Raw genomic sequence first — 17,987 nt, forward strand, 5'->3', positions numbered from 1 at the left:
CATCTTACAATCACCCTACAACCCTTTTACAATCATCCTACAACCCTCTTACAATCATCCTACAACCCTCTTACAATCATCCTACAACCCTCTTACAATCATCCTACAACCCTCTTACAATCATCTTACAACCCTCTTACAACCATCCTACACCCATTTTACAACCATCTTACACTCATCTTACTATCATCTTACAATCCTCTTACAACCATCTTACACTCATCTTACAATCATCTCCGGTCTGAAAATAGTCTGTCATACAGACCCTGAAACAAATATATCCAATACAGCCCATGCAAGTCTATAATGTTGTGCAAATCTAGATTACTGCAGTATTTCTGAAAATGAGCTCTTTTATATTATATTTTATAACTATAATTCAACGATTGTTTTTTTCCTGTTAAATGTGTTCATTTCAGAGACAAGATGTTAGTCTAGTCTGAAAACTGTTTTTCTCATCTGGCTTCATATAAAATCGGCTACATAATTATATAAAAAACCGAAAACCAATAGCTAAGTTGTGTCGTCTACATTACATAAAGAGAATAGACTCACAAATAGAAACACAATAAGAAGACGCTGTGTTGTGATGCTGGCAGTTATGGTAATAAAGAAAGTTATAAAGTCGGAATAAAATGGTGGAGTTTGTCATCAACGAAACTCTTCCTAGTTTTGAGTCATCTTACCTTTGATATTCGAGTTCATGATTGTTGTCAGTTGAATAGCGTTCATCCTGTCCTTCCTTTCATCTCAACATCGACACAGTCGCTATCAAATAACAGAATCAATAATCAAACTCACAAAATTACAAACATGTTTGTGAAATGTTAATTACTTCTGCGAAATTAACCATTTTTTCCCAAGTAAATGGAAATTGAGTATACGACGTCATGTTTTCTTACAAAAAAAAAATTTAATTCAATTTTGATTTCAATGAGACGGTAGCTTAATTTATTAAAGTAATGTCAAGAATTATTAACAAAGAGAAGACCATAGGAGACAAGTATATAAATGTGTTGTCTTTGTATTTCCTTGAAGTTGAATAATTAGTTTAAGGCAGGGCGCGGTGACCGTTATTGTTCTTGTTTGTTAAAGCTGATATCGTCCCAGGTTATTAATGCATAGTACTCAAATACACGGAAGGTTCTATCTATTTATAAACAGTAAGAAACCGAGAACGTGACCTAGGTCTTTACACATTAAAACAACCCCTAACTGTACCCATAACACAACGCAAACATAACACAAGAAAGTAACATAATTGGATAACGCAATCAGAAACCGCTTACGTTCTCGTATGTCAATTTGTGCGACGAAAGCCTCTTGGGTCAAGCGAAACAAACACATTGTGCATAATTTAAAACCTATTTATTTCTCAAATGGTGGCGTCACGGCAAACACAGAAGGAAGAATTCCGATAATGCCAGGTTTTAAATTCAATCTATTTGACAGAATCTACCGAAACGCCCCCATACGTATAAATATTTCTGATATTTATACAAGAATATTGAGTATTTTTATTAAGTTGTCCAGACACGTCTGGGATTCTGGGTACCCGGTACCTGACACTAAAAACCGATTGAAATGAAGACCGGGTGGTTATAATGAAGCGAATTGTGTGCGATTCGTTGATCGTGTTATCATCAACCGGTTGAGTATATACAGACCGTTGTGATATAGCTATGATATTGCTGAGAATAGGAATTTAACTCAGTGAAAAGACGCAGATTCAGAATTTCATCCTGAAATACCTTATGGTTTCAGTAAGCACTTGATGTTTTCAAGACACACTTGATGTGTTTAAGACAATCGATGTTTTCAAGACACACTGGGTGGTTTCAAGAAGATTAGATGTGTGTAAGACACACTGGATGTCTTCAAGACAATCGATGTTTTCAAGACACACTGGGTGGTTTCAAGAAGATTAGATGTGTGTAAGACACACTGGATGTCTTCAAGACAATCGATGTTTTCAAGACACACTGGGTGGTTTCAAGAAGATTAGATGTGTGTAAGACACACTGGATGTCTTCAAGACAATCGATGTTTTCAACACAATCTGGGCGGTTTCAAGACAATCGATGTTTGTAAGACACACTGGGTATTTTCAAGACAATCGGTGTTTTCAAGACACACTGGGTGGTTTCAAGACAATTAGATGTGTGTAAGATACACTGGATGTCTTCAAGACAGAGGGTGTTTTCAAGAGCACTGGATGTTTACAAGACACACTGGGTATTCACAAGACACACGGCGTGCTTACAAGGTTTAGTGGATGTTATCAAGACATACTTGATGTTTTCAAGACACACGGGGTGGTTTCAAGAAGATTAGATGTGTGTAAGACACACTGGATGTCTTCAAGACAGAGGGTGTTTTCAAGACACACTGGGTGGTTTCAAGAAGATTAGATGTGTGTAAGACACACTGGATGTCTTCAAGACAATCGATGTTTTCAACACAATCTGGGCGGTTTCAAGACAATCGATGTTTGTAAGACACACTGGGTATTTTCAAGACAATCGGTGTTTTCAAGACACACTGGGTGGTTTCAAGACAATTAGATGTGTGTAAGATACACTGGATGTCTTCAAGACAGAGGGTGTTTTCAAGAGCACTGGATGTTTACAAGACACACTGGGTATTCACAAGACACACGGCGTGCTTACAAGGTTTAGTGGATGTTATCAAGACATACTTGATGTTTTCAAGACACACGGGGTGGTTTCAAGAAGATTAGATGTGTGTAAGACACACTGGATGTCTTCAAGACAGAGGGTGTTTTCAAGACACACTGGGTGGTTTCAAGAAGATTAGATGTGTGTAAGACACACTGGATGTCTTCAAGACAGAGGGTGTTTTCAAGAGCCCTGGATGTTTACAAGATACACTGGGTGTTTAAAGGTACAGTGGATGTTTACAAGACACACGGGGTGTTTAAAGGTACAGTGGATGTTTACAAGACACACGGGGTGTTTAAAGGTACAGTGGATGTTTACAAGATGCAATGGACGTTTACAAGACACACGGGGTGTTTAAAGGTACAGTGGATGTTTACAAGATGCAATGGACGTTTACAAGACACACGGGGTGTTTAAAGGTACAGTGGATGTTTACAAGATGCAATGGACGTTTACAAGACACACGGGGTGTTTAAAGGTACAGTGGATGTTTACAAGATGCAATGGACGTTTACAAGACACACGGGGTGTTTAAAGGTACAGTGGATGTTTACAAGACACACTGGACGTTTACAAGACACACGGGGTGTTTAAAGGTACAGTGGATGTTTACAAGATGCAATGGACGTTTACAAGACACACGGGGTGTTTAAAGGTACAGTGGATGTTTACAAGATGCACTGGACGTTTACAAGACACACGGGGTGTTTAAAGGTACAGTGGATGTTTACAAGATGCAATGGACGTTTACAAGACACACGGGGTGTTTAAAGGTACAGTGGATGTTTACAAGATGCAATGGACGTTTACAAGACACACGGGGTGTTTAAAGGTAGAGTGGATGTTTACAAGATGCACTGGACGTTTACAAGACACACGGGGTGTTTAAAGGTACAGTGGATGTTTACAAGATGCACTGGACGTTTACAAGACACACGGGGTGTTTAAAGGTACAGTGGATGTTTACAAGATGCAATGGACGTTTACAAGACACACGGGGTGTTTAAAGGTACACTGGATGTTTACAAGACACACTGCATTTTTACAAGACACACGGGGTGTTTAAAGGTACAGCGGATGTTTACAAGATGCACTGGACGTTTACAAGACACACGGGTGTTTAAAGGTACACTGGATGTTTACAAGACACACTGCATTTTTACAAGACACACGGGGTGTTTAAAGGTACAGCGGATGTTTACAAGATACACTGGACGTTTACATGACACACGGGTGTTTAAAGGTACAGTGGATGTTTACAAGATGCACTGGACGTTTACAAGACACACGGGTGTTTAAAGGTACAGTGGATGTTTACAAGATGCACTGGACGTTTACAAGACACACGGGTGTTTAAAGGTACAGTGGATGTTTACAAGATGCACTGGACGTTTACAAGACACACGGGGTGTTTAAAGGTACAGTGGATGTTTACAAGATGCACTGGACGTTTACAAGACACACGGGTGTTTAAAGGTACAGTGGATGTTTACAAGATGCACTTGACGTTTACAAGACACACGGGGTGTGTAAAGGTACAGTGGATGTTTACAAGATGCACTGGACGTTTACATGACACACGGGGTGTTTAAAGGTACAGTGGATGTTTACAAGATGCACTGGACGTTTACAAGACACACGGGTGTTTAAAGGTACAGTGGATGTTTACAAGATGCACTGGACGTTTACATGACACACGGTGTGTTTAAAGGTACGGTGGATGTTTACAAGATGCAATGGACGTTTACAAGACACACGGGGTGTTTAAAGGTACAGTGGATGTTTACAAGATGCACTGGACGTTTACAAGACACACGGGTGTTTAAAGGTACACTGGATGTTTACAAGACACACTGCATTTTTACAAGACACATTTGACGTTCACAAGACATACGGGGTGTTTAAAGACACGTAGGATGTTTACAAGATACATTGGACGTTTACGAGACACACCGGAAGTTTACAAGGCACACTGGATGTTTACAAGACACACTGGATGTTTACAAGACACACTGGATCTCTTCACGACACACTGCATCTTTACAAGACACACTGGATATTTACTATAAACACTGGATCTTTACAAGACACACTGGATGTTTACAAGACACACTGGATGTTTACAAGACACACTGGATGTTTACAAGACACACTGGATGTTTACATGAATAACTGGATATTTTCAAGAGGCACGGGGTATTTACAAGACACACGTGATGTTCACAAGACACACTGGATCTTTACAAGGCACACTGGATGTTTTCAAGAGCACTGGGTGTTTACAAGACACATTGGATGTTTACATGAATAACTGGATATTTTCAAGAGGCACGGGGTATTTACAAGACACACGTGATGTTCACAAGACACACTGGATCTTTACAAGGCACACTGGATGTTTTCAAGAGCACTAGATGTTTACAAGACACACTGTGTGTTTTCCAGACGCTCTGGGTGTTTACAAGGCACATTTGATGTTTTCAATAGCACTGGATGTTTACAAGACACACTCGACGTTTACAAGAGCACTGGATGTATGTTTACACGAGCATTATGTGGGTGTATTCTTTCAAGAGCAATGTGTGTTTCCAAGACACACTTTATTCATGTTTGAAAAGAACTTGATGCTTTGGGGACGCTCTGAATGTATTTTGTCAAGAGCATTGGATATTTCAAAGAAACATCAGATGTTAAGGGTATCCTATGGTTAGGGTGATCGCTCTTTACGTCGAAGGCCTGATTTCAATTTCCTAAAGGGTACAATGTGTGAAGCCCATTTCAGGGGATATTGTGGGCACCGTGATATTGCTGGAATATTCCTAAAAGCGGCGTAAAACCATACTCACTCACTGAAATATAGGCTCAATATTCCTCTTGGACGCAATGCAGGGTACGGCTCTCATGCCGAGTTGTCGTGGAATTGCCAAATACTAAAATCTGTACTCACCTTTAATGCAATGCACCTTGAATGAATACTTGACTCATTTTTTATATACTGAACAACAAAAGTTCCTGTGACATTGAATAAGATTTAATGCAAAGTTATGTATTTTACCAAATCTGAAACAATTTCGGTTTGCAACAGATAAAAGACTCCTGTAAGTGTTCAAATGGTTTAATTTGCCATACTGACTTCAGAAAATGCGTGATTTCATAAAAAACATGAACATGCAAATCAATAGCGTGTGTGTCCAACTCTTGTTGCGATGCAAGCAACATATCTTCGTCTCATGGAATGGAACAGGCGTCGCACAAAGTCCTGTGGGATATCTGTCCATATCTGCTGGAGCATGTTTCGAAGTTCCTGGAGTGTCTGTGGAACACGTTTTTGACGTCGAAGGCGCCGATCCATCTCATACCACATGCGCTCGATTGGTGAGAGATCAGGGGAGCGAGCCGGCCAGGGGATGACATTCACGTTGTTTTGTTGAAGAGAATCCTGAACAAGTCGAGCAATATGAGGCCGGGCGTTGTCATGTTGAAAGGTAATGCCTGGGCCATGACGACGCAAAAACGGTAGAACAACAGGGCCGATTATCTCGATGATGAACGGGTCCTCTGTCTTGCTGTAATCCCACCATACCATAACGCTGCCGCCCCCGAACCGATCTTCTTCCATGACTCAATGATTGACGTAACGTTCACCTCGACGTTGGTACACTCGAATCCGGCCATCGCTGTGGCAGAGGTGAAAATGAGACTCGTCAGTGAATAGAACTTGTCCCCACTGCATGGCCGTCCAGCGTAGACGCTGTCTGCACCACTGTAGACGTGCTTGACGGTGGTTTCCTGTCAAAATGGGATGTCTGGCGGGTCTTCTGGCGACAATCCCTGCACATCCGAGGCGACGACGTACGGTTTGTGAAGATATTCGTCGAAGGCCAGGGATGCTTCTTGCAGTCACTGTTGCTGGCTGGAATCGATTTCGTAAGTGTGTTCTTCGAATCCAGTTGTCTTGTCGATTATTGGTTACGCATGGCCTGCCACTCCGAGGATGGTCTCTGATTGCATTCGTCTGTTGCCAACGTTGCCATAAACACCAAATGGTGTTTCTGTGGACGTTAAATTGTCTTGCAACATCACGTTGACTCGATCCTGATTCAAGCATACCAGCAGACGCTCATTTTCGGACAGGCGTAGCCATTCGTAATGTTGAATAATTGCGTAATTTTGTTGTTTTTCAGAGTGGTTGTTGTCAGCACGATGCTAAACATTGCATATGGAATCCCGTTAACGCACATGTTTTTATACCCATTCTTGGGTAGTGAAATGCATGGGGCTTGCATAAAAGTCAACTTTTGCATGGAATGCATACTTTTCTGTAGCAGTTGCGTTTTTGTGACTTGATTCCATACATGTACTACAATATTGAAAACCAAACTTTACTTCTTTGAAAAATACACTAAAATATTGGTGTAACAGGAACTTTTGTTGTTGAGTATATAAAATTCATACATTTTGATACTTTTGTGTGTGTGCCTTTGACACAATGACACACTTTAGGTTTTCCAAATAGAATGTTATTCTGACATTCTGGAAGTTTTCTGGAGACACTACGGTATATTATCCAGAGACATTAGCACTTTCCTTAAGTCCTAGGTGTTATCGAGAGACAAATGATGCAATAAAGATGTCATAAAGATGTATTTGATATTTACAAGGGACAACAGGGGTTGTTCTGGAATACAAGAGTTCCAGACAAACGGAAACTCACTGTACAGGAAACCCGTGAAGATTCCGGGGTAGAATAGGTCTTCAGCAACCCATGCTTGCCGTAAGAGGTGACTATGCTTGTCGTAAAAGGCGACTAACGGGATCGGGTGGTCAGGCTCGCTGACTTGGTTGATGCATGTCATCGATCCCAATTGCGTGTATCGATGCTTATGATATCAATCACTGGATTGTTTGGTCAGACTCGATTATTTACAGACCGCCGTCATATAGCTGGAATATTGCTGAGTGGGGCGTCAAACAACAAACCTAACCAAAAAAAAAAAAACTGTACAGGAACATCATCCTTTGACTAAACGGAAACTGTCTATACAAAACCCTCAGCCCGAACGCCCCCAAAGTAGTTTCAGATAAAACTTTAAAAAACACGTCTTCGTCACGGGACTATTGTCAGACCTAGAACTGACCTAAACCAATAAACAGAAAATGTCGGCAAATATGCCTAACGATTTATTGCAATCATTGTGCTATTTCCATCATGATAGTCTCATTCAATAATTTCTGTGATTTGTCAGGTGTTAATAAAACCAAACTGCAGATCAAATATCAGATTAATCATTCTGCAATGCGTCACCTTGTCTGAACCCGTATGCTTAAAGTCCTATCGCAATCACCGAAACAGCGAAGAATTTATAGTCTTATAAATGAGGTTGCATTATTAAAAAACAACGCCAAAAACAAAACAAGAAATTTAAACAACTGTACCCATAACACAGCGCAAACATAACAAGAAAGTACCGTAATTTGATAACGCAATCGGAAACCGCTTACGTTCTCGTATGTCAATTTGGCGGACAAAAGCCTCTTGGGTCAAGCGAGACAAACACATTTTGCATTATTTGGAACCTAATTATTTCTCAAATGGCGGCGCCATGGCAAACACACGGGAAGGAAGAATTCCGACAATGCCAGGCTTTAATTCAGAGGAAATATAAGAAGGTTCAGATTGACCTTGCGTATACCTCTCACGTATCAGTGTAGAGCAGTATGGCGCACACAGCGTTGTTAAGAGGAGTGATGTATGTATGCTGTGGATTAGCCGAACGTTTAAGCAGGCATTATAAACAAGAACCTACGTATCACATTTGACAGGATTCTCTCAATTAATGCTGGAACGAGCAGTAGGGCAATCCGGTTTTAAACATTAAGATATCAAATTAAAGGATTTACTCTTTCCTTGGCGTGTCCTGCTGGCGACTCGGTGGGGTTTCTTGATAGGTGTGTTTTGTTATAGGTGAGCGAAAAACAGGGAAAACAATTTATATGTTTTGTCTGAGCAATGGTATTAAATGACGATCGGCGGTAATGACCAAACTAAAAACAGGGCGGAGTTGTAGCCTAGTGGTTAAAGTGTTCGCTCTTTACGCCGAAGGCCGGGGTTTGAGTCCAACGTGGGTACAATGTGTGAAGCCAATCTCTGGTGTCCCCCGCCGTGATATTGCTGGAATATGTCTAAAAGCGGCGTAAAACCATACTCACTCACTCACTCAACGACCTGTTCATAAAAGCAACCGGTGCCATTTTTAAACACCGTTATCCCCAAACGCACTGAATATCTTCGAACATGTTAATGGATCTTGAAACATTGAATATGTTATCCAAAAATATCTGTGTTGTCATAGCTTTGATTTAGATATTCCCCTTAATTCTTCCAATCCAGTTTAGGTTTGGACCGCGAATTTGGATCAAGTTGCCTCTTCGTCATAAACGTGAGGCTGAAACCGGTTCAACTCAAAATGAAACTGGTTATCAATGAGAATAAAGTTTATTGACTGGGTACCTGTCTGCCTGATATACGTAAAGCCAGATGCACGATAGAGCCAGTTAATCAAGTCTAGAGTTTATTTAAAACACGAATCTGAATCTAAGCCAATGTCCAACCAGTTCACCAAGTTTAAAATATACCTGCAACACGAATCCAACACCAGTTCAATGTTCAACTAGTTAACCAAGTTTAAAATTTACTCAAGACATGAATCCGAAACCAGTTCAATGCCTTTCCAAGTATCGGTGTCAATCAAGTTTACGCAACACAAACTGGTCCAGCCGCTGCAACAAGTCGACTTTTATCTCAGTGTCTTGGCTTCTACCCTACAGATACAACGGCGTCATCAAACAATATAATGACGTCATCAAACAATATTATGACGTCATCAAACAATAGACGACGTCATGCAGCTTTTAGTTGATAGTTACTGATATTAAGTGTAAAATAAATAATAAATCATTACGTCATGCAAGATATCATTGATAACATCTGTGGGAGAAATATCATGAATTTTCAGAGACTACTGCACGACCTATAAGGAATCACTGATTATCTGTCCCTGCTGCAGTGAGTGAGTGAGTGAGTTGGGCTTAACGCTGCTTTGAACAGTATTCCAGCTACATCACGGCGTGTCAGCTTGATGTGGGAAGAAAACCCTAAGTGATGCAGATCTCAGACGCTTACCACTTTGCTGAAACCCACGATCTTGAGAATGACAAACCTTGAAACATAATCGGAGCGAACCGGGATTCGAACCCAGGATCATAGAGTTCTGGGGTGCCCAAGGGACGCAACTCTGCACAGCTAATTGCGGCGCCTTAGACGACTGGGAAAATAATCCTCAATGCCTAGATGAGTGTTATCTGTCCTATAAAATGTGACTTTCCTTATCTCTTGTGGGGGCGGCAACACAGTCTCTTGATGGGATGACGTCAACTGTGACGTCATGAACAATGGACAGCAGTGGGCATGAATTGCTAATTCAACTATTGCTGCATCACTAACAATTAAAGTAAATATTGACAAGGAATTAGCCAATCAACATAAAGCAAATATATAATGCTGACTGAGAAATTATTAAAACAATTTCGCATATAACTGCACCCCTATGGGTGATTGACATTTACTTATTCGAAAAGTGAAATCGACATGATTTTGATAGAAAAGTATGGATATACCAGAACATATACTGGCGGGCAAAAGAAACTATACACTTGAAAATTGGATTTGACAAAAAAATACAAACGAAACCAAACGTTACTTGGCTGAAAACTCGCCGAAGCACTGAAAACATAAGGTACAAAACTATGATACCTGTATGAAATACATCACAATGGAATAACCATTTCTCCAGACATTCCAGCAATAACATCAGACATGAATGGGTGAATTCATCTTCATCACGGGGTCTTGTATATACCCGAGTCTTCCCTGAGAGGATCAGTAAAGATCCGGGTTAGGATTGGTCTTCACCAACCGATGCTTGTCGTAAGAGGCGACTAACGGGATCGGATGGTCAAGCTCGCTGACTTGGTTGATGCAGGTCATCGTATTCCACCTGCGTGGATCGATGCTTATACTGTTAATCACTGGACTGTCTGGCCCAGACTCGATTATATACAGACCGCCGTCATATAGCGGGAATATTGCTGAGTGCGGCGTTAAACAACAAACAACCAAACAGTGATGAGTCCACGCAATCGATGTCCAATACACATCATCAGTCAGATCACACATTGTGACCACCCAATCCTCACTAGACGGCTTATAGTGATATTGCTGGAATATTGCTAAAAGCGGCGTAAAACCATACTCACTCACTCACTCACTCACTAGACGGCTTATACATCTCCGGAATCGCCCAAGGCCACACATACAGTGCAACCTCGTTATTCCGGACTATGTGATTCTGTGTGAAATAGTCAAATCAATCATTAAGTGGTATATGCAAATAGTTGTATTATAAAAGTAAACAACCGACAGATGGGGTTTCCGGAAAGGGACCCTTGATTAAAAGAAACCTGTTCAAACCAGACAAAATTAACCTTGCGCTACATGAACGTCATCATTCTTATCCTGTATGCCTCCAACACTGAACAAATACGTCTGTTTATCTTTCTCAAAGTGATATAGATTAACAAAACCAGTCTATGATCCACACCAGATAACATCACCGGAGATATTGACAAACTCTTCTTATGGATCCACATGTTATGGATAACAATCACCTTCTTGCAGAACTATAGAGATACGACTTATATAAATCTGTGTTTTCTTTAAACAGCGAAACATCGTACTCTGGAGATTAAATGGAGATCGACTGAAACGTTTACCTATAAAGTGATGATCACTCCGAAATCCGCAAATCTGTTGTTCCGGGAAAAATCCACGAGAACGTTACCTGTTATCATGTCATCCTCCTATATGTATACTTCAAATATCATTTAAATGTAAGACCGCCTCCATAGTCTAGCGGTAGAGCGTCCGCCCGGAGAGCGGAAGGTCCGGGGTTCGATCCCCGTCCGCGTCATACCAAAAGACATAAAAGTTGGAACTTGTTGTTACCCTGTCCGACGCTCGGCATTAAGGGGCTTAAACAAGGACTCGTCGGCTCAGAGTCAGTATACTGTGTCTGAGTGGATTATTCATGTAATTGGTATCTCAGTGTGTTAGCACACTATAAAATCGGCATCAGACCGGACAAGTACAAGCAGCCATACACACGTCGATATATATGTGCAATAATGTTGGTCGCGACGTTAAACCCTATTTCACCTCAACTCCCCTTAAATGTAATGTACGTTGTTAAGTTCTGTTTTGAAGGCTGGCCATTCCGATACACGTCAGAGGAAAAGAAGTAGACGTCATATTTGTATGGCACTAGAAATCATACATTAAACGTCATACATAACATCCTGCGTGAGACATGAATTTGATACCGTCATATCAAGTCATTTTCGTTACCGCAAAAGTAACGCTTAACGTCAAGCGTGAGACAATGGTCGCTGTAAAGCAACTTTTAACGTCATGTGTAAGACAATAGACGCCTTAAAAGTAACACTAAACGTAATGTGTGAGGCAATAGATGCCGTAAAAGTAACACTTAACGTCACGTGTGAGGCAATAGGCGCCGTAAAAGTAACACTTAACGTCATGCGTGAAACACTAGATGCCGTTCAAGTAACATTAAGGTAATGTGAACGACAAAAAAACCCGCCGTACAAGTAACACTTAACGTAATGTAAAGGACAAAAGACGCCGTACAAGTTACACCTATCGTCATGTGAAGAACAATAGACGCCGAACAAGTAAAACTTAACGTCGTGTGTTAGACAACAGACGCCGTAAAAGTAACACTTTACGTCATGTGTGAGGCAAAAGTCATGCGCTGTATACGTGACAGGCGTAACATCTACGTAACAACCGTTCCACCCACGCTAGCCCTGCGCGTTTCCTTACTCTACATACTCCTGCTGCCAGGACATAAGCTGTTTATTCCTTCACATCCTTCCAGCCGTGAGTGCTGGTGGTTTTCATCCGGGCATTTGACCCGGATGTAATTACATAATTAAGATGAAGTCGATGTTTATCTTTCAATTTCCGAAATGAAGCTAGGTAACGGACCAAGTCGGCAGCCACTCTCTATATCGACCTCTAACGATGCTGTTCTCCATCTTGTTGCCGGTGCACGAGCTACCTGGACCATCCTAGACACACACCAGTTGTTTACATGGCACCACGAACAGATGAGGGTTCTGTGAGAATCACGTGACGGACAACTGTTCCTGCAGAGTATTTAGTGTTGCTTGCAAATTATGTGGAACCGCAGACAGTTAAAAAGAAGTTAAATGTTGCTAGGGAAATAAATTCTGTTGTAACTGGAAACTGTCAAATAATGTGCAGTTTAGCCTGCAGACCTGGTGTCTGTATCCGTGACACAGAGTAGATCTTGGTCTGCAGTCACCGTGTCTATGACATGCAAAAAGTGCACGGTAGTCAGCAGGTGTTGTGGTTATAATACAGTAGGATCTTCAGTCTCCAGATGAGTCTTTGCAACCATATGCTCTTAATCAGCAGACGAGTCCTTGACACCATATGCTCTCACCCTGCAGACCAGTCTGTGACACAATGTGCTCTTTAGTCTGCAGACCAGTCTGTGACGAAATGTGCTCTTTAGTCTACAGACCAATCTGTGACACAATGTACTCTTTAGTCTGCAGACAAGTCTGTGACACAATGTGCTCTTTAGTCTGCAGACGAGTCTGTGACACAATATGCTCTTTAGTCTGTAGAGGAGTCTGTGACACAAAGTGTTCTTTAGTCTGCAGACGAGTCTGTGACACAATGTGCTCTTTAGTCTGCAGACGAGTCTGTGACACAATGTGCTCTTTAGTCTGTAGCAGAGTTTGTGACACAATATGCTCTTTAGTCTGCAGACCAGTCTGTGACACAATGTGCTTTTTAGTCTGTAGACGAGTCAGTGACAACATATACTCTTAATCTGTAGCAGAGTTTGTGACACAAAGTGCTCTTTAGTCTGCAGACGAGTCTGTGACACAATATGCTCTTTAGTCTGCAGACCAGTCTGTGACACAATGTGCTCTTTAGTCTGTAGACGAGTCAGTGACACCATATACTCTTAATCTGTAGCAGAGTTTGTGACACAAAGTGCTCTTTAGTCTGCAGACGAGTCTGTGACACAATATGCTCTTTAGTCTGCAGACCAGTCTGTGACACAATGTGCTCTTTAGTCTGTAGACGAGTCAGTGACACCATATACTCTTAATCTGTAGCAGAGTTTGTGACACAAAGTGCTCTTTAGTCTGCAGACGAGTCTGTGACACAATATGCTCTTTAGTCTGCAGACCAGTCTGTGACACAATGTGCTCTTTAGTCTGTAGACGAGTCAGTGACACCATATACTCTTAATCTGTAGCAGAGTTTGTGACACAAAGTGCTCTTTAGTCTGCAGACGAGTCTGTGACACAATATGCTCTTTAGTCTGCAGACCAGTCTGTGACACAATGTGCTCTTTAGTCTGTAGACGAGTCTGTGACACAATGTACTCTCAATCTGTAGAACAATCTGTGCCGTCAGTAATGCAGCCCCAGTCTACTAAAATCTTCTTGACAGAGGGTGACATCCTTTGAAGGTCGTAATTCAATCTCTAGGTGTAGGTTCGAGTCCCATTTTCTGCCCGATTATCATCCTTGGAACAACAGAACCAACTCCCTGCTAATTGGTTTCACGAAAGTGGTAAACGTATAAGACCAGCAACACTTTGGCATATATTAAAATGAAGCCAAGAAAAGTCTGTCGATCTAACAGAACAGTTGCCAACCACAGCCGTTTTAATTTCTCGACGCAGGAGAATGCTGGTTGTTTAATTGCCTCTGCGGACCGGGTCTGACATCTATTTTGACTAATATGACGGCCTCTTGATAAAGATCAGTTGGTGTAAATCAATTGCGTTTTATAGAGACTCAGCCCTGTAAGAACATGGGGATGTAAATGTTATTGGCACGGGACTAGATGCAGACCCACAGGTGAACAGCTGGCGTCAATTAAATTAAACTCACAATAACTCTAAAGAGATTTGAGCAGAAGCGACCTACTTGGACTTTGTTCATGCGGGTTTAGATTTACAATGTTATAACACTGTTTAATGTAATCTATTGGTTATACTTTCGAATGCAGAATGGCAAATGTGACACAAATAACACAATAATTGTTACTTTTTTGTGACGATCCATTCTCGCGATTCACATACACGTGGGAATCAAGGTCAGTGGGTTGTTCTTGAAGGTTGTTTTGTTAAGCGAATGGCTGGAGTGCGTGAGTGAGTGGGTGGGTGTTTAGGTGAGTGAGTGGGTGGGTGTTTAGGTGAGTGAGTGGGTGGGTGTTTAGGTGAGTGAGTGGGAGGGTGTTTAGGTGAGCGAGTGGGTGGGTGTTTAGGTGAGTGAGTGGGTTGGTGTTTAGTTGAATGAGTGGGTGGGTGTTTAAGTGAGTGAGTGGGTGTTTAAGTGAGTGGGTGGGTGGGTGTTTAGGTGAGTGAGGGGTGGGTGTTTAGGTGAGTGAGTGGGTGGGTGTTTAGGTGAGCGAGTGGGTGGGTGTTTAGGTGAGTGAATGGGTGGGTGTTTAGGTGAGCGAGTGGGTGGGTGTTTAGGTGAGTGAGTGGGTGGGTGTTTAGGTGAGTGAGTGGGAGGGCGTTTAGGTTAGCGAGTGGGTGGGTGTTTAGGTGAGTGAGTGGGTTGGTGTTTAGTTGAGTGAGTGGGTGGGTGTTTAAGTGAGTGAGTGGGTGTTTAAGTGAGTGGGTGGGTGGGTGTTTAGGTGAGTGAGGGGTGGGTGTTTAGGTGAGTGAGTGGATGGGTGTTTAGGTGAGCGAGTGGGTGGGTGTTTAGGTGAGTGAATGGGTGGGTGTTTAGGTGAGCGAGTGGGTGGGTGTTTAGGTGAGCGAATGGCTGGATTACGTGAGTGGGTGGGTGGGTGTTTAGATGAGTGAGGGGTGGGTGTTTAGGTGAGTGAGTGGGTGGGTGTTTAGGTGAGCGAGTGGGTGGGTGTTTAGGTGAGTGAGTGGGTAGGTGTTTAGGTGAACGAGTGGGTGGGTGTTTTGGTGAGTGAGTAGGTGAGTGTTTAGGTGAGCGAGTGGGTGGGTGTTTATATGAGTGTGGGGTGGGTGTTTAGGTGAGCGAGTGGGTGGGTGGGTGTTTAGGTGAGCGAATGGGTGGGTGTTTAGGTGAGTGAGTGGGTGGGTGTTCAGGTGAGTGAGTGCTTGGGTGTTTAGGTGAGTAAGTGGGTGGGTGTTTAGGTGAGCGAGTGGGTGGATGTTTAGGTGAGTGAGTGGGTGGGTGTTCAGGTGAGCGAGTGGGTGGGTGTTTAGGTGAGTAAGTGGGTGGGTGTTTAGGTGAGCGAGTGGGTGGATGTTTAGGTGAGTAAGTGGGTGGGTGTTTAGGTGAGCGAGTGGGTGGGTATTTAGGTGAGCGAGTGGGTGGGTGTTTAGGTGAGCGAGTGGGTGGGTGTTTAGGTGAGTGAGTGGGTGGGTGTTCAGGTGAGTGAGTGGGTGGGTGTTTAGGTGAGTAAGTGGATGGGTGTTTAGGTGAGCGAGTGGGTGGATGTTTAGGTAAGTGGGTGGGTGTTTAAGGGAGTGAGTGGGTGGATGTTTAGGTGAGTGAGTGGGTGGATGTTTAGGTGAGTAAGTGGGTGGGTGTTAAGGTGAGCGAGTGGGCGGTTGTTTAGGTGAGCGTGTGGGAGTTTGCATGGCAGGGTGAGTGAGTGGGTGTTTGGGAAGGTGGGTGATTGAGTGAGTGGGTGAGTGTTTATGTGGGTAGGTGAGGGGTGGGTGGAGAAGGGTTTGGGTGGGTGGGTGGATGAGTGAGTGAGAGACTGGATGTGGGTTTGGGTGGGTGAGTGAGCGAGTGGGTGGGAGTTTTGTAGTGGGTGGGTGGATGAGTGGGTTTGAGTTTTGTAGTGGGTGGGTGGATGAGTTAGTGAGTGGGTTGGAGTTTTGTAGTGGGTGGGTGGATGAGTGAGCGAGTGGGTTTGAGTTTTGTAGTGGGTGGGTGGATGAGTTAGTGAGTGGGTGGGAGTTTTGTAGTTGGTGGGTGGATGAGTGAGTGAGTGGGTGGGAGTTTTGTAGTTGGTGGGTGGATGAGTGAGTGAGTGGGTGGGAGTTTTGTAGTTGGTGGGTGGATGAGTGAGTGAGTGGGTGGGAGTTTTGTAGTTGGTGGGTGGATGAGTGAGTGAGTGGGTGGGAGTTTTGTAGTGGGTGGGTGGATGAGTGAGCGAGTAGGTGGGAGTTTTGTAGTGGGTTGGTGGATGAGTGAGTGAGTGGGTGGGAGTTTAGAAGGATGTGTGAGTGAGTGGGTGGGGGTTTCCGTGGGTGGGTGAGTAAGTGATTGTGTGTGTGTGTGTTCGGAATGGTGAGTAAGTGAGGTTTCATCCCACTTTGGACAGTATTTCAGTATATCACAGCTTGTCATATTACAATGGTGTAAGAGTAAAGTGAAACAGCTCTTAGATATTGGCATCTCTTGGTGAAACCAACGAACACGGATATGGTGCTGACATACCAAGGATCACAACTTGGGATTCGAACCCACGATCATAGGATCCAGCTCGGCCAAAGGAACGGAGATCACTGAGTTGCTCCAGATCAGACAACTGAACCACCCACGCTCCGAACAAATCCCAGGAACCTCCCTGACACAACCCGTACTATTTCACCCGTCCTTTACCCTGCCTGTCTTTGTTTTAACACAAGTCGACCACCTCCGTGGTCTAGTGGGAGATCGTCCGCCCGGGGAGCGAAAGATCTGGGGTTCGATCCCCGGTCGCGTCTTAACAAAGGACGTTAAAAGATGGTTCTGACCCTGTCTGGCGCTCGGCATCAAGGGGCTAAAACAAGGACTGGTCGTCTGTTTGGCCAGTGTGTGTAACAATTCAGCTTCCTATTGTACACAAAATATACACGTGGAAAACTCGACTTGTTTTGAAAGAGGTAAAGGTAAAATGATCACACTCCCGTCATCAAGCTGTCCAACTTTGAAAGCTGAACACCTCAATGACCATTCGGACAATATTATCCAATGCTATCCACATGTGACCAAGAATATATGGCGTAGATAAAAGGTGTTGTAACGTTATGCAAAGTTCAGGTTCATGTGAAAAGGCGCATTTGTGTGTTTGTGTGTGTATGAGTGTGAGGGTGGTGAGTATGTGTGTGTGAGTGTACGTGTGTGTATGATTGTTAGTGTGTGTGTGTGTGCGTGTATATGTGTGCGTGGTAAGTGTGAGTGTGTGTGAGTGTA

This window comes from Haliotis rufescens, unplaced genomic scaffold, assembly GCF_023055435.1.
Source record: "Haliotis rufescens isolate VD_foot unplaced genomic scaffold, xgHalRufe1.0.p SCAF_10, whole genome shotgun sequence".
In the NCBI taxonomy this organism is placed as follows: Eukaryota; Metazoa; Mollusca; class Gastropoda; order Lepetellida; family Haliotidae; genus Haliotis; species Haliotis rufescens.